This window comes from Sorex fumeus, unplaced genomic scaffold (genome assembly GCF_029834395.1).
Source record: "Sorex fumeus unplaced genomic scaffold, SorFum_2.1 ptg000131l, whole genome shotgun sequence".
Classification (NCBI taxonomy): Eukaryota; Metazoa; Chordata; class Mammalia; order Eulipotyphla; family Soricidae; genus Sorex; species Sorex fumeus.
In genome coordinates this window covers 11423660-11446052 of record NW_026606188.1, presented here as the reverse complement: position 1 = coordinate 11446052, position 22393 = coordinate 11423660, and the positions used below count along the sequence as shown (strand labels likewise).

The 22393-nt window shown below is 44.2% G+C and overlaps 1 protein-coding gene and 1 pseudogene across 2 annotated transcripts in view; both read left to right on the top strand.

Annotated features, from left to right (window-relative positions):
• Positions 1 to 22393, top strand: part of EFNA5 (ephrin A5) — a 297997-nt gene that overhangs the window by 121907 nt on the left and 153697 nt on the right. The window lies entirely within an intron of this gene.
• Positions 19529 to 19655, top strand: LOC130015815 (uncharacterized; annotated as a pseudogene).

Genomic DNA, 22393 nt, shown 5'->3' with positions numbered 1-22393 from the left:
TTATGAAAGTATTGAAACAGAACAAACAAGTTCAGTACTTTATTGGAATCAAATCAAAAGATCTGACAGAAGGCTTCTACTTGTGTAGAAGCAAAATGCATTCTACTTCGCAGTAGAAAACAGAAACAATTATGAAGGCCTTTCATTTTCTCTCCTGCCTGTACTTCAAAGCATGCGTCTTTCTTCTCATTTGAGTTGTGCGGGAGAAATAAAATCCCAGAGAGATTAGCCAAATTTGCCTAAAATGTAGACAGTGAGCAGTTTCCCTCACCAGTTACGTTAGGAAATCACTACCACATTTCTGAAACTGGGGTCCCTCAGGATATTCCAAGGGTGGCGTAAGTGAAAATTGTGTAAATTAGGGGACATAGCTTGAGACTAGGGACCAATTGGTAGGACTGGGGGATGGGGTGGGGGGTGGACACAGGAAGGAGACAAGGTCAGAAGGGACCATGTTTGGAACGAGGTTCAAAAATGTTGCTCTTGACATGACCAGAAAGGAAAAGCCTCCAGCTTCCTGACTGTCAGCCCTTAGAGAGGCGGCTGTGAGGAAACTCAGACAGAGAAATGCTGCTTTGTTTCACAGAGATTAAGGCACTTGCCTTCAATGTAGCTGAGCCAGGTTTGATCCCCAGCACCCCATATGGTCCCTGAGCCCCCGCCAGGAGTGATTCTTAAGCACTGGACTGTGGCACCGAATACAAACAAACAAACAAAAAGAAATGCAATTTGTCATCAACATTTTTGAGTTCAGTCATGCTAAAGAAAACACTCTAGGTTACTGAGTGTTTAAATTACCCTGTGAATATTGCTGAAAGATGGCATGGTTGTTGTGTCAAGACTCAGGTTTTCCTGCCCTTCAGGACTCAGAATACATCTAAAAGCATCGTGGTGTCTTGGGGAAGCAGCCGAGTGCACTTGTCCCGTGGAGAGAGCTATTTCACAGTGTTCGTGGCTAATGTCTTTTACGCGCTAAGATACTATAGCAACCACCCCCTCCTTGAGTCCTGCTCACTGTCCTGAGTGTGTGTCTGAGGGGCTCAAGTGTAAAAGCTGAAAGGTAGAAATCTACCTTTTAAGGAAGGACTTGCATCTCCAGAGAAGCTCAAGTACTAACCAGTCCCTATTTACTTTGCAACAGGCCCCTGTTGGAATCAGGCCTGGTACCTTGTAAGTGATGAGAATCTCAGCAATACAAAAGGCCCCAACAGTTGCTGGATCCTCGTGACTGGAGTGAGCAGTGAGGGGTAATTACGTCTCCCCGTGTCAAAGTCTTGGCTGTGCAGACTCTCAGCAGAAACACCCCTTCCTTTTACCCCTGAGGACAGAAGGGAGCCTTCAGGTTTTTAATCATGTCTGGAAAGACTAAATTTCTCACCAGAATCCAAAGATGACTGTACTCAGTCTAGATGAGGCTCATTGTCCACAAAACCTCAGTTTACCCTGACTTTGGTACATTATGATTATCTGGTTCCTGGCTTTAAACTGAAGGGTATGGTTAATGCCTGAGGCAAATGGCCAGAAAGACTAGACCATTAAAAAATATTTTTTTGGGGGGGGTTGGTTGGGTCACACCCAAGGATGCTCAGAGGTGTAAACTGAAGAATAGACTTGCCTTGCCTGTTTTATAGACTTTGTGAGGATCAGATGAAATGATGTTTGTGTTATCTCAGTATGAAGAGTATGACAGAATTCTTTCCTGATTGATTAGTGGGCAGATTGTTATTTATGAGGTACCTATAGATTTAAAAGTTTTGGATTTTTTAAGCCTATTGTTAATCAAAAGTGAAATAAGGGTTCTGAGATGATCATGTAAACCACGATAACGTACTGATTTTTTTCTGTACTTCCAAATGTATTGGGATCAGTAATTTAGGAAACAAAATTCTTGGCAAACTTTGAATGTTTTCTCCTTGAGTCTGTGCAGGAGAAATACCCAATGTTGCGGTAGATGCATTTGTCCTGCAGTAACCCCGCTCAGTGTTTGCCTTAGGTCACTACTTAATGCAGACCCAAAGGGCTCTGCAGATCTATCTCTGATACATCTGGAACAAATTCTTTTCAATATGTCTGCTTGGCCAGCTCTAGCCCACATTCCACATTGCCCTGTGAAGCAGTGGGCTGCTCGTCCTACCAGCACTATTGTACCACTGCCCACAGGCAGGAACACCAACAGGAGGGCTGTGAGTGCTCCCCAGGGTTCAAAACACAGGCTTGATCCCACTGGCTCAGCTCTAGTGAGGGAGACAGTCCCCTCCCACAGCAGCTGCACATCTCAGCACTGCATCATTGGTGTGACAATGCCTTGGAGCCAGCCTACAAAAGGGCAAGGCAAGTCTTTCTCCATTTCAAGCAAGGTTTATCTATTTCCCCTTCCTCTTCCTGTTTTTCCTTCTCTTCGTCCTTCCTTCTCCTCTTCCCCCTCCTCCTCTTCCTCTTAGTCCTCCTCCTCTTCCTCTTCTTCTTCCTCCTCCTCCTCTCTCCTCCTCTTTCTCCTCTTCCTCTTAGTCCTCCTCCTCTTTGTCTTCTTCCTCTTTCTCCTTCCTCCTCTTTCTCCTTCTCTCCCCACCTCCTCCTCCTCCTCTCCCCACTCCAGTTCCTCCTCTCCCCCCTCCACGTGTACTTTCAGCCGTTGTTCCTGTAAATTTAAGGATCACCTCAGGCTACATATGAGGCAGATCATAGGGAAAATAGTAGGAACATTAATGGTAGAATTGCTCATTATGAAACCCAAATAGTGCAAGTATTGAATGAAGAGATTGTTTTAAAAGTCTGTTGATTCATTAAGTTTATATTGATACTAGATTTTAGAGAATTAATCAGAGAAAAAAATCCTGACTTAGTTTTTCCTCACTCTATCTCAGTGAGATCAGGCCTCACACCCTGAGGAGGCCTTGCCTCCAGCATCCGCTCTGTAGGATCTGTCCTGAGGAAGCTGAGTTTCCCTTCCCACATCTCATTTTTATTATTGTAATGTGGAAGCATAGAGTTTATTTGATTTCGGTATATCTTGGACAAAGACCATCATATACAAAGTCTTTAGATACTCTTTCCTAGGAACTTGGAGCCTGCTACATAAAGACTTATGAACTGGAAGAGCCAGAAATGTAGCTTTCCTCACATGTGACTGACCCTGGTTTCTTCTCCAGCACTGATTATGGTCCCCAAGCACCACCAGGAGTCATCAAAACTGCCCCCCATCCCATAATTATAAAAGACTATTTAGATTCTGATTTTTCTTTGTTTAATAAATCTAACACGTTTTAAATAAATCTAGCACATTTTAATAATGGATTGTTTTAAACGTTTTTATTTTTTCTTCCTTTTTTTTTTGTTTTTTGAGCCCCACCAGTGATGCTCAGGGGTCACTCCTGGTGGAACTCAGGAACCACTGAACTGCTGGGATCAACCCTGGACAGGGTCCATGCAGGACAGTCACCGTACCTGCTATATTATATTTCTGGCCCTATTTTAAACTCTTTCACCCACATTATGTTACTGCGAGATCTCTGAGGAAAGCAACCAAAAGTACACAATCACCTCTTACTCATTCGTAATTAGTATACATTGTCAGAAGGAGAAGAAATTCCGTTTGATTGTTCTTTATGGTTAAAACTCAGCCTGCATCTCATCACAGCTCTAGTCTACAGTATCCATCCACCCTCAGGCCGACTCTCCCAAAATGTCCTGTGGGAGGCCAGACTTTTAAAACAGTCTCTTCATTTCCCATACTCTGACTATCTAGGACATTTTACTATTTTATTAGTAGAATAAATACTACTTCAGTATTTATTCGGGATTTGTTTTGCACACTGGTTCCGGGAGGTGGTTTCTACTTCCTCAAGCAGCATCGGTGTTTTGCCCTAACATTTCCACTATAAAGCCAGCATCCCTAACCAGAAAAATTCCTTGTTAGAAGGCCTGGAGGATGCAGTGTGATCCTATGACACCTGTACTGTGCTTCCAGAACCTTCTGGGGTAGGAAGGAACCAGTGTTATTAAAGAAAAACTGCAAATGCATCTTGATCTTCCTCCAGACAGCAGAGCTCTAGCGAAGATGGAGGATGAATTTCTATTTATGGCATCTCTGGGAGAATGTCTTGCTTAAATGGTCTCCTCTCGGGGTCTGAAGCCTTCTCTGCTTTTCCTACTGCATTCTAATTTCCAGCCAGGCTAGTGGGGTACAGTATAGCCATAATCTATGTGTACAGTAGGAGAATGAAGTCACAGTAAGTAATACAAAAAGCCACTTCTGTTTCGGCTTGATGAAAAACAGCCTACTTGTAGTTGCTTGGTTGTCAGCTTGAGCTCATTCCTGGGACGACTTCTTCTGCCTCTCGCGTCCATCCATCACTGCAGAGAGCACAGAAGGAAGAGTGTATAGAGAGCCCTGTGCTTGCTTAGGACTTAGCAAATATCAATTCATCACCAAGTTGGCTTTCAAAGGGGCCATTCATTGGCATGTTAGAACATTACAATTTACCCAGTGTTCCTGGGGCAAAAAGAGTCACATGACCGGATTTGAAAACAAAAAGAATCCCGCAATATGTTCTTGGAGTTATTAATAAAAATAACTGCTGGTTGGCAGGAAAGGCATATGGCAGGTTTAAGATGCCCAGCCACAGTATTGTATTTTTTTAAAAAATGTCTTGTGTACATCAGGGGTGTGTGTGTGTGTGTGTGTGTGTGTGTATGTGTGTGTCTCTGTGTGTGTGTATAATGTACCAGAAAATTCTATGGACTTGACAAACCATTGATGAGGTTGTTTTTTGTCTTCACTGGCTTCCTGTTTCATTGCTCTGCCATCGAGCCCTTGTAATACTGCGCTGAATAAATGTAATCAAAGCAATTGGCTGCCTGAGATCTTTTTTAATGCACTGCTTCGGACGCAGTACATATGCCGTGCAAATAAATACAAAATTAGTGTTCCTGTTGGAAGCGTTTTGTGAGAATGAGTGATTTGTCTTGCTTATGAAAGGTGCATACATTTCCGCTCATGGCTGTTTATCAGCCGGCCTCTTTCTGCTTATGGATTCAGAGATGGAATTTATCATTTGTCAGTGCACGAGCAGATGTGCTGGCGATGAGCGGATTGATCCGGGAGGAGGAGGGAAGCGCAGCCAGGGCTAGAGGGCGGCCCGTACAAATCGTATTATCTTGGAGACTGTTGTCTTCTTGCTTTCTCTGGCGGGACAGGAGGGAAAGCTGTGTTTTTCTCTCTCCACTTCTGTATCTGAAAATATAGCCACTTCGGGGATAGCTTAATAAAAATGGAAAACAACCGCAACTTCTGTGTCTAGTGAAATCTACTGAAATTCCATTTATCCAAAGACTGTTTGTCCCTCGTGATCACCAATGTGTTATTTGATGTTGAGTTTCAATTAGAGACAAAACATGAATGTCAGAACTGCTGAGGTGCCATTTGCTCTGTTTCCACACTCCTACAGACAAAAACCAAGTTTCTCTTAGTTCAGAGAAATCATTTCCACAAGGATCTTAGGAGGCAAGAAGAAAGCGTGTGTCTCGGAGAAAATGAATGACTTTCCAGAAGTTTGAGTTGTTTTCAGTCTGTGCAAAAGGCCTGCTGAAGTTGAGTTGATTACACAGCCACCAAGGGCACTTGCCAGCAAGAGTTCTTGGGACTGGCACACTGTTGAACAGTCCCGTCTGTTGCAGCAGCCTTGGCGAGTGAGCACAGGCGACTGAGCAGCTCCGGGTGCCTCACCAGCTACAGGTTCTGCTCCAGCTTCAGCGGCTTTCGGTCCTGAAGGGCACGTGGAGGTGGTGTGACCTATGTTTCCTTGGTTAGCCATGTGCTGCGCCGGGGTTGAGGAGTTGGAGAGGAAATTGTGTGACCTGCCTTTGAGATGTTGTCCGTTCTGCCTTCATCAGTGGCCCTGTGTGGATCCCACACCTTCAGAAACAGAGGGAGTTTGGTGAGACAGGCAGCCGTGTCTAACCTTCACAAACTCTGCAGTTAGTTTGTGAAGAATGTTGGATAAGGGCGTTGCCTTTTGGGCTCTGTTTATTGCATGTCTGAGAATGTTCTAGAAGTTTTAATCATCTGTTTAATTAGCCATGCCAGGCCTTGCACTATACATTGCAAAGAAGTTGTGGATATAAAACTTGCCCTGCTCCCTGAGTGCTGGGGGCAGATGGTGGGTAAAGGGGGTGGAGATGTCTGTGGTAAACACTGCCACTATGGAGACACCCCCCCCACCCACACACACACACACACCCCTCAGCTCTGGAGCATGAGGAGGAAGCCGTTTGTTCTGAGGGACCAGCCACTCTTCAATCCCATTCATCCTTTGCGGTGCCGAAGTTGGCATGGAAGATAGTTCTTATTTTCGTGGCTTCCAAGGATTCGTGACTTACCTTTTCCTGATGCTGCATTTGCGTTGAACTCTCTGATTTCCTATCCATATCCAGACCACCCCTTCGCTCCCAGACACCACCCACTTCGGGGCCCTGGGCTGGCTGTCCCCAGTGGTCACACACACATATGCCCCTTTACTGTGCCCAGCTCCCTGGGGCGTGGGTGCCAGCGGCTGATGTGCTGCCGCTGTCCTTGCAGACCTCATGCCAGGCCTGCTGGGCGAGTTCCAGCCTTCCCAGGGGTGTTTTCTGCAGCACACGCTGTGTCTCTGCCACCAACTGTCATCGGCTATGTCTGATTGAATGCCAGCGAGTGCGCTCCAGGAGGGGCGTCCTTATTGCCCATTCTCTCTGTTTCCTAAATGATCTTAATTGCTTGGGTAAAGAGGCATCCATTCTAAATCTCCCTCCTACCAGGGTGACTCACACAGTAACAAGGCTTAGATTACCCCGAATGTCAGGACCCCCACAGATATAATGGGCCTGGGCTTCTCTCCCACCCACCTGACAGCTTCTCTCGCAGATACCTGCGCTGCTCTCAACTTTGAACCTCTGAGACGGGACCCTGATATTCTGCCCCCTTCTGAGGAGGGGCCCAGGGCTACCACCCTGTAGCTTTGCTCTGAGCTTGAAGTATTCTGAATCTGCAGCATGAGAAGATGGTTGACGTGGTTGGCCTTTACTTTTATTTTCCTAATAGGTCACTGGGCCTAGGGTTGCTCAGGCCACTGTGTCTGCTTTGCAAGCAAGAAACTGCGAGTTGGACCCCTCATTCCACACCCCAGTGGCACTGTTGTTGGGAAACAGTGGCACCACCACAAAAGCAATAACTAAAAACACATTCCAATGTGTGAGTCCTGCAACCAAGGAAAAGCAGCAACAGCAAGGGGGAAGGAAAGCAGGGGAAGGGAAGTAAGTAAAATGATAGATCTCTCTCTATATATATATATGGTAAGACATGGAAGTGGGGGGGGGGGGGCGAGTGTCCAGTGGGTAGGGAACTTGCCTTGTATGTGGCTTACCAGTGTTTGATCTTCATCCCATATGGTCTCCTGGTCTCACCAGAAGTGATCCCTGAGCACTGCCAGATGAGGCCTAAACTTTTCTCCACATCTCCAAATAAGACATCAAATTGATAGTCTCACCCAGGATAATTTTTCACACGAGAATTGCAGTTTGCACTTTGACTTAATGGCCCTTCTGGCATCTGAAAAGTTAGAAACCACCATTTTTCTGCTCTCTGAAATTCGTGGGCTTCCTAGTCGATTATGTTCCCAAATGATACCCTCTGAAGAGTTTGTATACACTAAGTACAAATGTATATTTAATCATAAATGAGTAGAAAATAGCCAAATTCAAAAGGAAGCAGGAAATAAAACATTGAATCATGTGCCCTGTCAGGATATGCTTTGTGTGAAGTTTTGGATCAGAGAAATAACTCCCCCTTCGTTTCCGTTGCTCCATGAGAAAGTGGCAGAGTGGCATTGTCATGTGTGAAAAAGAAAGTGATTGACAGCCTCACTTCAATTCAGACATCTCCTTCAAATAGATATAAAAACAGTCTTTGAAGAATCTTGCTTTGAAAATTCTTTATTGTTATTATTTTTAGAGACTGAGAGTGAGTGCAGGGATGAAGGCACTTGACCTATACGTGACTTACACATGCTCACTTAGCTTACACACAGCTTACACATGCTGACTTGGCTCACATACAATTTATACATGATTTACACACGCTGACTTAGTTTACACATCGCTTACACACCCTGATTTAGCTTACACATGACTTACACACCCTGACTTAGCTTACACATGGCTTACACATGCTGACTTAGTTTACACACAGCTTACACATGGCTTACACACGGTTACCTCTCTTACATGTGACTTTCACATACTGATTTAGCTTAAACACCCTGATTTAGCTTACACACAGCTTACACACCCTGACTTAGCTTACATAAAGTTTACACGTGCTTACACATGGTGACTTCTCTTACATATGGCTTACACATGCTAACTTAGTTTACACATGATTTGCACACGCTAACTTATCTCACACACAGCTTACACACTGACTTGCCTTACACACGGTTTGCACATGCTGACTTAGCTTCAACATGGCTTCCACATGCTGACTTAGCTTACGCACGTCTGAGTCCTACCTCCCCTTATGATCCCATGAGCCCCGCAAGAGCCACCTCGTGAGTGCAGAGCCAGGAGGAACCTCAGCTTCGCCTACTTTGTTCTTTTAAAATTAATTTTTCTGGGTTGCTTGGGTTGCGGTGGGGGGTAGTCACACCCGGCAGTTCTTAGAACCCAGACCAGAGCCATACAGGCAGGCTGTGCCTGGACTGCCTGATGAGAGGGGAGACTCCAGGGGAGCCACGGTTCCTGAGCGGCCACTGGCCTGCTATGGGGCCGCCCTTTTTACTGTGACTTGTGATCATCCTGAGCATTTTTGCCAGGCCATTCCGAACCGAGGTACTGAGGCCACAGCGGCGCCTCCTGTTGAGGTTGTGAGGTCGCTGTTTAGGGAGCCCAGGAAGGAAAGGATATTTTGCAAATGCGATTACTGACACATTCTTTCCCTGGACGTGATGAAAGCTGATAGACATCTCTGAATACCACCCAGAGTTTCTCGGTACTGGATCTCAAATGTCTGGAGGTGTGAGTCAGGCTGATAAGCAGGGGAGTCCATCCTCCCTCCTTCCAGGACACACATGACTCATATTTGCCAGCAGACCCGAGACCCTCCCTGCTCCCCACACCCTCTGCCCCGCCCTTCCTCACAGCACAGAGATGAAAAGGAAAGTGAATGCAGAGAGGAAAAGGGAAGGGCAGTCTGTGAGCAGGTTAACTTCACTGACTGCTCTCAGCCATCTGATCTCGTCATCTTTACTTATAAAGGACAGACCTGAAAAACTCTGCCCTCTTCTTGCCATCTTTTACCAACTGGCCATAAGCCGGGTGTCCTCCTTTCTGCGGGGACTGCCCACTGTGCCCTCAACAGAGGGGCACAGCTGGCTCCATGTTCTCCTTGGGGTCCTCAGTACTTGCTCTTTTGGACTTTAATATTTTTGAGTTATTGTGCTCATGAAAACTTTGCAGTTTGACAAGCTTTAAAAAGACGTGCAATGTATTTAATGTGTGTTTGTCCTCAAAAGTATGGGAAGGTGTGTGTTTAAGACCTTTGCACGTATAAGAAACAGAGGTTTGGATATACACAGATTTCAGTAGTGTCAGTAGTTTTGTTTTGCCGGGGGAGTTCATTTTCCTTGAGTGTTCAGTGCTAATTTTTTTGTGTCATTTATTTGAGAACAAGTGATTTTGGAGGATGTTTATATTGCATATTAATTATATATCATATATTAATTATATTGTATAGCATATTTGTGTGTATTGGTTAGAACTACAGTCTAACAAGCATCTAAAATACAAAACAATTTTGGCATCTGGAGCTATCAGTAGATCAGAGAGAATAATTAAAATCTTGGCTCACCTATTTCTGCAGTTAAACCAGGAAAATTCTCCATATATGATTTGGTCAGGTTTCCAAAAGATAGCTCCTATTTCTTTTCCCTCCTCTCTTTCCAAGTACAAAATCTATAGGATTCTTTTTTTTCTCATTAGCGTTTGTGGTGAACTTGAAGGGGGTATGTGCCTGCCTTGACCTGGGTGTTGAGTGAGCATGTGTAGAAAGAAGCACAGGAAGAGAGGCGGCCTCCCGGTCCTCTGTGCAAGTAGCAAGCCAGTTTATGCTAGAGAAAATTAGCGATAGCCATTCCAACTCAATTCTTTTTGGTAGTTCCTTCATACATAATTCATAGAATTATTTTATGGTAATTTTGCTATTTCTGGTGTTGTAAACTTTGATTACTTTTTTGATTATAATATTTATCATTTGTAATGTATTTATAAAATTCACATGAGTTAAAAGTAAGATAAGACTGTTAATAAGTATTGTTAGTTTTTGGTGTGGTCTACCTTTTTCTGTACATGTTGAAAGCTTTCATTTTTTTTTTAAATAATTTGAATCATAACTTGAATACAATTCACCTGAATTAATCTTGAGGATTATGTTTACATGTCATTAAAATTTTTGTAAAGATTTTTTTCAGGGTTAAAACTTTCAAACAGAAATTTTACCCATATTTTTATGATTTCCTTTGGATAGATTCCAGCATTAGACTATCTTGGTCAAAATCTATAAACATGACGATTTGGTGTCTGTATTTCTTAATCGCTCTTAATAAAGCTTTTACCAATTGATAGTCCAGAGTTTCTGAAAATACTGAGTGGGGTTTTCATTAAGTTTCAGTTATTTGTAGTAAGAGAGACTCTCTTTCTACATCTCTGATCACTGCACCGATAAGCAGAGAGAATATGTTTTGTGCTTCATGCATTTACATTCTTCATCTCATATTCTTTGCAGGGATATTTTTCATAACGTTGGGGCCGAAAGGTTGTGGGTAATCAACTAAATTCGGTGACATTTTCATTTCAGTGAGGCTTTTTTCTTGTTTATATATGTGAAAGAATAAATAGGATTCTTTTTATAGTAGCACACTATGCCCGAGATGGGTTTTGTCCTGCCGTCTCCTTCTGACATTAGATTCTGCATGGAGTGAAGACTGCCGCTTTGTGTCAGCCAAGCCCTTCAGTCCTGGCATTATCCTGAAAGTCCCTAAAGCTGAAAGAGCAGCTGCCCTTTGTGTTTCTCTTGTCTGCGGCTGGACTCTTGCTCTTCCCCGCTGGCCCCCAGGATGGATAATTTCCCCGGAGTGCATCTGCAGGCTCATCTGTGTGAGGGGTGCACTCCCCTGCCCTCTCACCTGCCCCCAGAGCATGCAGTCTGGGTTTCTGCAGGAAAGGCAGACCCATCACTCCAACAAGCCCTGTGCGGTCTGAGGCAAGAAGCCACTGGCAAAGGTGTGATCTCAAAAGCCACATCCGAGCCCAGGGTGACCTGCAGCCCTGACCCCACTGTTTCTGGGAAAGAAAACCTCCAACCAGAAGGGTCTTGCCACCCCCAGCCCCTGGGGGCTAACTGTCTTGAGCCTTTGCAAGAGCTTTCAAAGTCAGGTGGTCTCCCTGCCCCTCTTAAATCTCATTTCCCATGGAAGTGTGGTTAGGAATTAAGGGGACCACGAACAGCCCGGCTCTACTGAGCTCTACCCGCACTCCCTGAGGAGGTCTGGCTGGAAATAGCCCCCCTCTCCGCCCCTGCACCCACTCCTCCTCGCAAATGGAACAGCTCTTTCTGACACCCTCAATTAAATGAGCTCCTGTCGCCTGACACCCGTGCTGCCCGGGAGATAGGGTCCCTCTCTGAGAAAGACCAGCAGGGCTGCATGTTAGCATCACTGGGCGCACTGGTTCACTGGTTGGAGTGACCTTCCTGGGCTGAGTCGGGTTTTAAAAACAACCTCCAGTGCACTCAGGTACACCTTCCAAGCTGGGAGGGTTATGAGTGTGGTTTTTGTGCCTGTGTGTGCAGTTGTCAATTGTACACACCAGAAATGCAGACAGCAGTTGGGAGCTAGGAAGCTTTAACTGAAGTGAAAGCTCAGTGCCTCAAAGGAAAGCACCACTAGAAAGTGCAAATTCCCCCTAAGCCCTGCAGCTACACCAGAACTACAGGGGCACCCCCAGGCTCCTAGCTCTTCTCACGCCTTCTTTTCTTGGTCTTCATTGTTGGCAGAGTTTATCTCTCTCTCCAGTGCCTCCAAAGTTCTACCCAGAGGAGACCACAGTCCAGTGTTTTCCCTGACCTGGTGCTGCTCACTAGCCAGAGCGGTCACCTCAGTAAGCTGTCCATGTCAAATGCTGCTTCTCCTTTATATATTTCTTCACTGAACTTCAGTTCAGACCAGGCCAATGTTCCTTAGGCTGTTAAAGCGTACTGTGGACCTCTAAATCTCGTGTCTATGCTCAGTGACATTGTGAACGTGAAGACACAGGTTCCTACTTCTCACCGATGAGCAGTGCCTCAGTAAATACCTTAATGATTAAATCATGTTTCCCCCCAATTAAGTGATTTTATTGGATAAATATGAGAGAAGGAGCCAAGGTTTATAAGAGAAAAATTCAAGTCTGAATTCCATAGATTTGGGTAAACTTGGCTGTAGTGGTAAAATTTTCTTACCTTGGATCATATACTAAATGAAAATTGTGGATGTATATTCGTGGGATTACTGTTAGCCCAAACTTCCCAAGTTGTCTGTCTTAAAACACTGTCCATAGAGCTGCTTTTCTCTTCCTGTTTATCTGGCAGTTATCACCCGTTACTCACCCAATAGAAAAATCTTTTTCCAGTCTTAATCTGTTCCTTTTTTGCAACAGACTCTCCTCCATTATGTATTTAGTATTTGCGAATGCTGCTGTTTATTATTTTCTGATCGTTTGCATGGATCCTCCCATAACTAGCTTGCAGCATCCTTTATGGTCTCAGAACTATTGTCTAATCCTTTTGCCTCTCTTACAATCTTCATTTTGCTGCCCAAACTAAAGTTTTGTTGACTTTATGTTGTTGATTGTCTTTTTTTTTATCTTCTGCATCTGAGTGACACCCTGTATTTGTCATTCTGTGTCTGACTTATCTCAGTCTCAGTCCATCCAGGTGTCAGAGCCATCATGATGCCACTTTTTGGTTGCTCTGTAGTATTCCATTGTTATATCTACCATGTCCTCTGTAACCAGACACCTGTCTGTGGGTCCGTAGGCTGTTTCATATCTTAGCAGTTGTGAATAATACTGTAATAGACATATTCGAGTTCATATTTTCATATTCTTCAGATCAATCCTTAGAAGTGGAATGACTGGATTATTCCATAGCCCTGTTTTCAGAAAGTTGGGAGCCTTCATACTGTTTACTCCGTGGCAACACCAGTCGACTTCTCTCCCTCCCCCACAGTGTGCAAGGGTTCCTTTCCCCACATCATTGCTGGGCAGCCTTTTAACATTGTATACTAATGCACAAATGGGAAAAAACACTCCTGTTGTTTTTAGTCATTGGTTGGCCTTTACTTCTGTCATGGGAGCCAGAAAGTCAGTGCAGTAAGCATGTAAAATACTTGACTTGCTAGTGGCCAACTTGTGTTTGATCCCCTGCACCTCTTAGGATCCCAAGCATCACTGGAGTGCTCCTTGAGTACTGCCAGGTATGGTCCCAGAAAATGAACTAAATAAAATATCTTTTTTGATTTGTGTTCTGGAGGGAAGGGTTGCTACACCCAGTTGTGCTCATTTCCCCTTGGTTCTGTGCTCAGGAAGCACTGTAGCAGAGCTTGGGAAATCATATGTGGTCTTAGGCTGACTGGGTGCAGGGTAAGTGCCCCACCACTTACCTCTAAGGAGTCTGTTCTTTAACTCACTGAACTTAAGTTCCTTGAGGGACCTCTGTGTTTTCTATCCAATAAATGAAGCATAGATGGGACTGAGCGTCAGTGCTGAAAGCTATTTTTTAAATGACATTTTCATTGAGTTATTGGAAAACAAAAGCTTCTGTTTGCCATATTTTTATATATTTTAATAAGTACTTTCTAAGCTAATCATTTTGGCTTGCTATCTTCATATGGAGGCTGATATGTGACCATCTATTAGAACTAATAGCTTATAAGCAGTATCTTGGGTGTGCTCCAGTAATTATTTTAACAACTAAATAATTTTTATTAACAAGATGCATGACCACAAGTAATGTCAAGTTGCACTTGAGTGGCTTGCGGTAGGAAGTGAAGGCGCACACATGAAAGAAGTTGTCTTTCTTTGTTAGTAATTCTCTACCTTCATCTTCTAGTTATCTACCCTAGAATCATATGAATGGCTTCAAGGAGTTCCACTAGCTGGTCTCTGTCCCCATTTAGAGCTGCATTTCTGTTTTTCAGGTCTTGGAACACTGTTTCAGGTGAATGGTTTGAGACTAGCAGGTTTGGAAGATTCCCACGCCCTGTCATTTAGGTCTTTTTATTAAACTTAGCTGTTCCCTGACAGCAGAGATGTTGCCAACAGCACTGTACAGCCCGTCCAGAATGCTTGCTCAGTAGGAGGTTTTGTCTGATTGCTCAAACTTGTTCAGGAATGGTCTTTGGGTGAGTGTTTGGTAGTGGGAAGACCAGACTGTAAAACCAGAGAGATTGGAGTGAGCTGTACCTTGAAAGAGGCTGGAGCAGGGCATGGGCTGGGGGTGCTGAAACATTCCAGGAGGGCACAGTTGTGGGGGTGGAGTGGGGGGCTGCACTTTCTCTTTGTAAAAAAGTTGTATTTCAAGAAGGATGATGAGTGGTTTTATAAGTTGGGTTTTTTTTTGTTTTCTGTAAAAGGAGTTTTAAGCCTAATAAGGCGAAAACTGTTGATAAAGAGGGAAAAAAGAATTTTCCAGATTGACAAGAAGTACAGACTAGGCATTGGAGAAGGAATTCTGGCTGTTTGCAAACAAACCAAATTTGTATTTGTACACAGTGGCTGCTCCACTGGTGTTAATTGTTAGTAATGATAGTGATGATCTCCACGACTAAAATTAATTGCTGAATCTTCAGTCTAAGGCGACCTCGTGAAATAACTGTCATTGAGTGCCGAGATGGACCCAACACTACATTCTTTGCATAGGACATTTGCAAATTTGAAAGTTCCTTCTGAAAGCTACCAAAAAAATATTTGGGCTCGCCTGAGCAATTGTGTGTTTTTTAAATTGAAGAAAACACTGTGTTTTCTCTAAGATAATCGGAGATTCTTAGATGGAGGATGGGTGTTAGAGTTTTCTTTTTCAGCTTTTACTCTCTGTCTTACTTTCCAGCCTTTGAGAAATTTTCTGACTCTTGTTTCTTTTGAGTCCCTGCAGTTTGGGTGCATTCAGGTCCCTGTCATATCAGAAGACGATGTCAAAGGTTTTCAGTGCTATTTATCATCGGGTACTACTGGCCAGTCATTTTCTGTTTAAACTGCACACTGCGGGGCCCGGAGAGAAAGTACAGTGGGTAGGGTATTTGCCTTGCACACACCAACCCAGGTTAGACCTCCTGGTTCTATTGAGTTCCCTAAGTTAGGCCCCTGCACCCCACTCAGACATCCTGAGTCTGTCAGGGAGTGATCCCTGAGCATGGAGCCAGGAGTAAGCTCTGCGCACTACCAGGTATGGTCCTCCCCACCCAAAATACCCAGAATTAAATAAACTGCACTGTGTGTAGTTTAGGGTATAGGCAGAAGGGGAATTAGGTTTCTAGTCTTTTTTCCTTTTGTGTCTATAAATAATCACTGTTTCCTTGGTGTAATGACATTTTCCCCCTTCTAAGTGTAAAATCTTCTATCTCCCTACCAACCACTACTATTGAATCCCACTCTGCCATTACCTCCTCTCCAGGACAATTCAGGTTATCATCCTCTATTTATATCTCTGGCATGGGAGAGAAAGCTAAATGAAATAGGTACTAAAATTTCTTACCCCATTTCTCAGAAAAACATACCCGTGGGAGCAGAGATCATAGTTTTTTTTTTTCCACAGACGGCATAGAAAGTAATTTCTCTTTTACAAAGAAAATGGAATATTTTCCTTAGTGATAAACTTCCATTGTGCTCTTATTTATTTATTATTTTTGAAAGAAATTTGTGCTTTAAAGAATCAGTCTCCCTTTGAAGTTCTGCCACTCCCCTATCAATTTTTGTTTGCCTTTAGAACATCATCATTTGGTTGATAAATTTCTTAGGATCCCGTTTAGCTGTCAGATTTTGATAAGCTTTCTGGGGATCTCATAAACACTGTTCATTTCACCCCAATTCAGTGCTGTTTTCCTTATCTGTGGTCTACCAGAAGTAACTCGAGGTTAAGGTTTGGCACTTCCTCCTAATGTTTTGGCTTGGACACTGCAGGCATATCACAAAGCAGACATAATGTGTGCACAGACAGCAAGAGACTAGTAGAATCTTGTGGGCTAAAAAGCAGAAAGGCCTCTGAAATGTGAAAAGGAGAAAATAGGGCTGAGCACATTTACTATAGTATGCTCAAGACTGGAGGATAGCACTGCTTGCATTATGTCTTCAGAAAATGCGTTGGCAGGGCTGGACCCAGAGTGCAGTGTGGAGGGTATCTGCCTTGCATGTGGCCGGCCCAGGTTCGATTCTTGCAGCATCCCACGTGGTCCCTGGAGCACTGCCAGGAGTGTTTCCTGAGTGCGGAGCCAGGAGTGACCCCTGAGCACCGCAGGGTGTGGCCCAAAAAGACAAACAACCGTGCTGAATTTGTGTTATTTATCAGCATTTGCGATCCAATATTTGAAGGAAAAGTAATAGCTCTCACAATTTGCATGTGCTGCCCCTCTCTGAGGTCATATGTTTATAGAGAAATATTCACACACATATGCAAAAGGAAAGTGATGTTCCTTTAAGCATGGGAGATAGCTTCAGACCTCTTGAAGTTCACATGGCCTCCAACTTTATTTATGGGCAAAATCAAGATCTTGAAGTGCTCGCTGCTTCCAGGTTTAACTGGTTTTATCTGTTGTTATAACAACCTTATCTCTGAAGACAGTTGCATGGATAATATTTGGAGATCAGAATTCAGGTCCAGATGCACAGTGTCACCTAGCAATTAAATGCTATTTGATCGTTCTGTGTGTGGCGCAGGTGCCGGGGAGCGCCTGCCTCTGCCTGACAGTCTTTATGACACCATAAACTAGTTCTCGGGGGACTCAGAGGCTGGAGGCTCTGGGAGAGGAGGTGAGGACAGTGGGGGGTGAAGTGGCATGTGGGGGCTCTCCCAGTGCTTCCAGCCTGGCGCTGTGTGGTCCAGGTCTGCAAGAGGTTTATGTATTTCTGTGACTGCAGTTTGGTAAAATGAAGCTGTGAGGGTCTGTGATACGGCTGCTGATGTACATTTTGCGGGAGTCTATTAAGTGAATCAACATTGTTTTCCACAGGCCCAATGTAATCACTCAGATGAGAACTCTATAAAACATCCTCTTTATTGGGGAGATCATGGTGGGTGTTGAACTGCATAGATCTAATTAGTTGCAGGGCAATACTGTCCCCAAATGAGTAACGGGAAAGAATAGGAGGATGGTCCTTTGTTTTGTTGGGATTTAGGGCTATATTTTTGTTGTTGTTCTTGTTATACATTGTTATCATTGAAAATACATTTTTGAAAGCAGAAATTATAGTGCTTGGTATAGGTAAGTTTGGAAGAGTGCTACAGTTACTTTTCTGGACTTTTGCAAAGGTGGATTACCTTGTTAATTTCCTCTTGCCCAGGGGTGGGGGCACCCAGTTCAGACTCCTTTGTGGGCGAGGCACACCAGCTTTCTGCTCATGATGTGTTTTAATTGCTCAGTTGTGCCTGGAATGTAGATGAACTCTCCGACACCTGAAACAGAAAGCTTCCCCGTTCCTAGGGAGAGCAGTGAAGACGAGAGACAATAGGATGAGAAATGAGATGGCTAAGTGGAGCCCTGATCGATAGAGAGTGCTGTCCATTTGGGTAATGGACATCCTTGTCATCTCAGCTGTTAAAGAATTCAGCAGTGATGAGTCCCCAAAGGTCTGCAAAGTATAAGACATCCAATACAGGAAACATTACCACCTCCCTCCCCCAACCCCAATAAATAAAAAGGTGCATCTCAGGAGCGCAGTCTTGAGCTGCAGTAAACTGTCCTGCAAGGAATTTATTGTATTCTATTTTCAAAAATCTGTGCACAAAGCAGAAAGCAAACTGGGGAATGGCGGGTGGGGGTGGGATGTGGTCTTTGTTGTCTGGACCCTTAATAGTGGTGTGAACTCCTTAAGTCATCCTGTGTGGAGTGAGGAGAAAAGTCTTCCGGTGTAAAACAATGAGGTGTTTAAATTGCTCTTTGAAAACGTTCTCTCCACACCTGGTGGGTTCAAGGCAGTTTGAAGAATCGCTTTTGTCAAGCGGCCATATGGCAGGTGCCATGGAGGTCAGTGTGGTGCCCACCGCTTCCCTCTGATGAGTGCCATTCCGTCCCAGGCCCAGCTCTGACAGGCCGTTCTTGGTGTTTGCTTTCTGAATACCTTCAGCACGGCCCGCCTCTACTCCGCAGCTCTGTGGCAGCTTCTAGGCCACTTGGTGTGGTGGAGCCTGGTTAGATGTTCTTTCTTCATCTGTCTTTCTCGCACTCATTTAATCCTGCCTGTTTCCCAAGGGATGGCACCCTGCAGACCATGCTGTGAGGAGGTGTGCCACTGTGTGGGCAGTCAGGTGTGGGCCATTAATTTTCAGTGCTGTTGTTTAACTATTAATGAGGTCCTGGCCCTGGGCAAGACCACCTATACCCCTCAGGTATCTTCCCTCTCCCTCAGGCTATTCACCTTTAGTCAGTGCCCTGACTAGTCATTGTTCACAGGCCATTGCCTCATCTCTTCACCTCAGCTTCTTCCAGATAAGAAATAATTCCTCCCACAGTCTCACTGGTCATCTGTCTTCAGGAGGGTCCATAAAACAGAGCCGTTCCCATTTTCCATTAACCTTCATGTCCTAAAACTCAGAGTCGTATATCCTTCCTCTTCTTCCTCAGCACCTCAGCACTGAGAAACCTCTCGGCTGGCGTTTCCAAGAGGCCTTCAATTAGGCGGCAAGGACAGGTACGGCCCTGGTGACCTGGCCCCCTCCGTTACTTTTTACTTAGCTCCCGTTTACCATTGGAGTTGATCCTTTGTAGGACTCACTAAAGTAATTCACGAGTGTCAGCATCTTTATTATATTGCAGCCAGCAGCAGAAATCGTAACCTGAAGGGATATCTACTAAATCAAGATTTCTGTAGCATAAGCAGTGTAAATGAATTCCTGCACATTATATTATTATGTTTATAATGTCTTCATTAAAACAGGAAAGGCGGGGAGGCCTAAACAAGGATAGCACAGCCTCAGGCTGGTGAAGTGGCAGTTAGGAAGGAAGTGCCTGGACTGGGTTTGATGTGGGTCAACTGTGGGCCTTGGCTTGGTCACGATCTCCCCATATTGAGGCGAGAGGTGACCAGCCTCACTGGTGCATAGTGAGCCTGCACTCAACCTGGAACCCTTGGACTAATTCTCATGACCTTTAAACTCAACACCCACATCCCTTACTGCTCTCATGTTCTTGGGTTTCTGCCCGCCCCCGTCCTCCCTCCAGCCTTATTCTATGATCCTTAAAAGTTAACAATGAAAAGGGGCTTCTGTGTGAGTGGCACATGTAGGGCAGCTCACTTGCTCTAGGTGTGGAATTGACATCAAGAGACTTCAGAAGCATAATCCAGTAGGGCAGTTGGTGATGGTTGGTCCTGGTTCCCTTTAAAGAAAAATTAAAAATGAGCTTTATTCACTAACACCTGGTCAGTTCTAACTCTGTTGTATTTACATCCTTAATTTACTGGCAAAAGTCAATGTACAAAATTCTTTTGATGAAGGAGTGTATAGCTAGACTAGCAGAGTATACAAATATGACAGAAAGACATCAAATCATCTCGGTGCTACTTTATTGTTTTGATTTGGGGGCCACACCTGGAAGCATTTGAGTGTTATTTCAGGTTCTGCTTTGGAGGTGCCAAGGATCGAACGTGGGCAGCCTGTGTGCAAAGCATATACTTTGGTCCTCTGAGGGGGCCCCAGCTCACTGGGTGCGTCTTTTTGGGGTCACTGCACAGCTGCCTTTTATCAGTTAACAAATAGCTGCCAGTCCCAGAGTCAGTAGCAGCAAACTTGACCTCTCCCTGCTTTTGGCCCCCTGGAAACCCACTAGTGGACATTCAGTGCCCTACCCACTGCCCTGACATGAGTCTATAGCATACCCGATGTGAGCCCAGCTCATCCACTCCGCATCTCCGCACCTCATGTCTCTGGAAAAGGTTGATTTTTAACTTGATTTTTAAGCTAGTTTTCAACCTCTCCCGTATGTCACATAGACCTCTGGGAAACACAGCTGGCCTGTAGGCTAGAAGAGCAACATGTTCGCGTCATGGAGCTCTCATCCCCTCTGCTATCAATGCATTACAAGCCTTTTGGAAAAGTTTTTTTTTTTTTGCAGATATCTGACCTGCCAGTTGTCTGGTGTAACTGGGCCTCTTTACATGTTTGCAGCTTGGTGACTGTGTGATCTGCCGAGCAGGTGGATGTGACCCACGTCTTTGTAGCATGCGTCCTGTCCTGTTTAACCCTGGCATGAACACAACAGTCTCCAGAAAGCAGGCTAGTCTCTGAGGGGCCTCTGAGCATCACTCTGCTGGCTTGCATGGATATGAAGGACAAGCAAGGAATGAGCATTGTTCTAGTCCCTGGGCTTCAGGTGTCTGGTTGTTAAATGCTTCACCCACTGCTAATCTGCCCTGAGGACTCCCAACTAGTTTCCCAAAGCCAGGTCACCAGTGAGGCACTTTCACTGACTCCTGACTCTTGTTTATGAGTAAGAACTTAAAAAACGTACTTCACCTAAAATCCTTCCTGATATGAAAATATGTAATTGTCTGAGTAGACCAGGCTGGTGCCCTCAGTTCTGCAACTACCGACATGAAGATGGCACTCTCTTCTACAGTGCTCTTTAGACCGGGGCTCTGTACAAGACAGAAGTATTCTGGGACCACAGAGATAGTACAGTGTGTCGGGCACTTATGTGGCATGCTGCTGAGCTGAGTTCAATCACTGGCACCCCACGTGGTCTCCTGAGTCCTGCTAGGAGTGATCCTTGAGTGCAGAGTCAAGAGAAAACTACAGGCACTGCCTGGTATATTCCCCACTACCCTCCCCCAAATTACCTTTGTAAGTATTTCAGAAAAAAAAAACGCATTTGCACAAATTCTTGCACATAGCTGAAGCAAAACTTTTATGAAAGAGTATTTCTCATGACTTATGTGACTTTTGTTATTAAAAAACAAGAATATGCCTTTTAAAAAAGAAGCTAATACACACTAATAGGTCATAATCCAAAGCTGAAAAGTCAACATATCTCATCTGTCTATACCAACCCAAAATCACTTTAGCATTGGATAGGATAATATAACTTAGTTATTCATGGTATAATTCAAAAACTACATTTCATTTTTGGTAGTTTTGTCCACAATGGAAAAATGAGAAGAATGCTAAGTGTTTCATTTTTATGTGGTCTTTATTGTCATATTTAGGAAGAACATTCCAGCTATGAGAAGATAAGGAAAATGAATGAGCCACTAATCCAACTAATAATGAAGTTGTGAGAAAGTTAGGTAGAGGGTTTCCTGGTTTTGCAACTATCATTTTGGATTCCTAGTATGTTTATAAAGTGCTCTCCTTTAACTGAGAAAAACTTCAAGTTTTATTTATCTGTTTTTATCAAGTTCTGAGTTTTACTCTTTTTTAAGCATTACAGAGTTTTAAATGCACTTAGGAGATACTCTGAGTAAATTAAATTGATGTTGATTGTAGTGACAAAAAATAAACAACAAATCTGTTATGAAATCATGAGTAACATCATTTCTGTGCTTAGTAAATCCACTGTTATTTTATTCTGCAATAACTAGCATTTTACCAAATAAGGACCGAAGGTTCTATTCCTAACTTTGTCTGCAGGCCAGCCTCTGTGGAGAAGAGACTTGTCTCCTGCCTCCTCAGTGACTTGTCACACAGTCCTGTGAGATGACAGGGCGGCACTACCATCCCCATCACAGGTGACGTGGGTGAAAGGGAACTTCCTCTGGCCTTTCTGTAAATTACCAGCGGTGCCATGTCAACTTAGAAATGTAATTATGTTAATGGGGACACTGGGTCCTCTGTCCATCTCCCTGCCAGGGTTTTTCATGGCCGTTATTTGATTTCCTGATTTCTGATGTAGCCTCTGTGGAGAATGTTCCAAATGGCATTTTTTTCTGAGGAAGAACCTTCACATTTCTTATGAGACTCCACCTGCCACATCTGGGTGTCATGTGTCTGAAATAAGATAATATCCTTGAGTGCCCTGAAACGTTCAGTCAGTGTTAGCCAAAGACAAGTAATGGGGTAGGGGTGAATGGGTGGGTGTGAAGAGACGAGATAGTGCAATGGGCCGGGCGCTCGCCTCACATG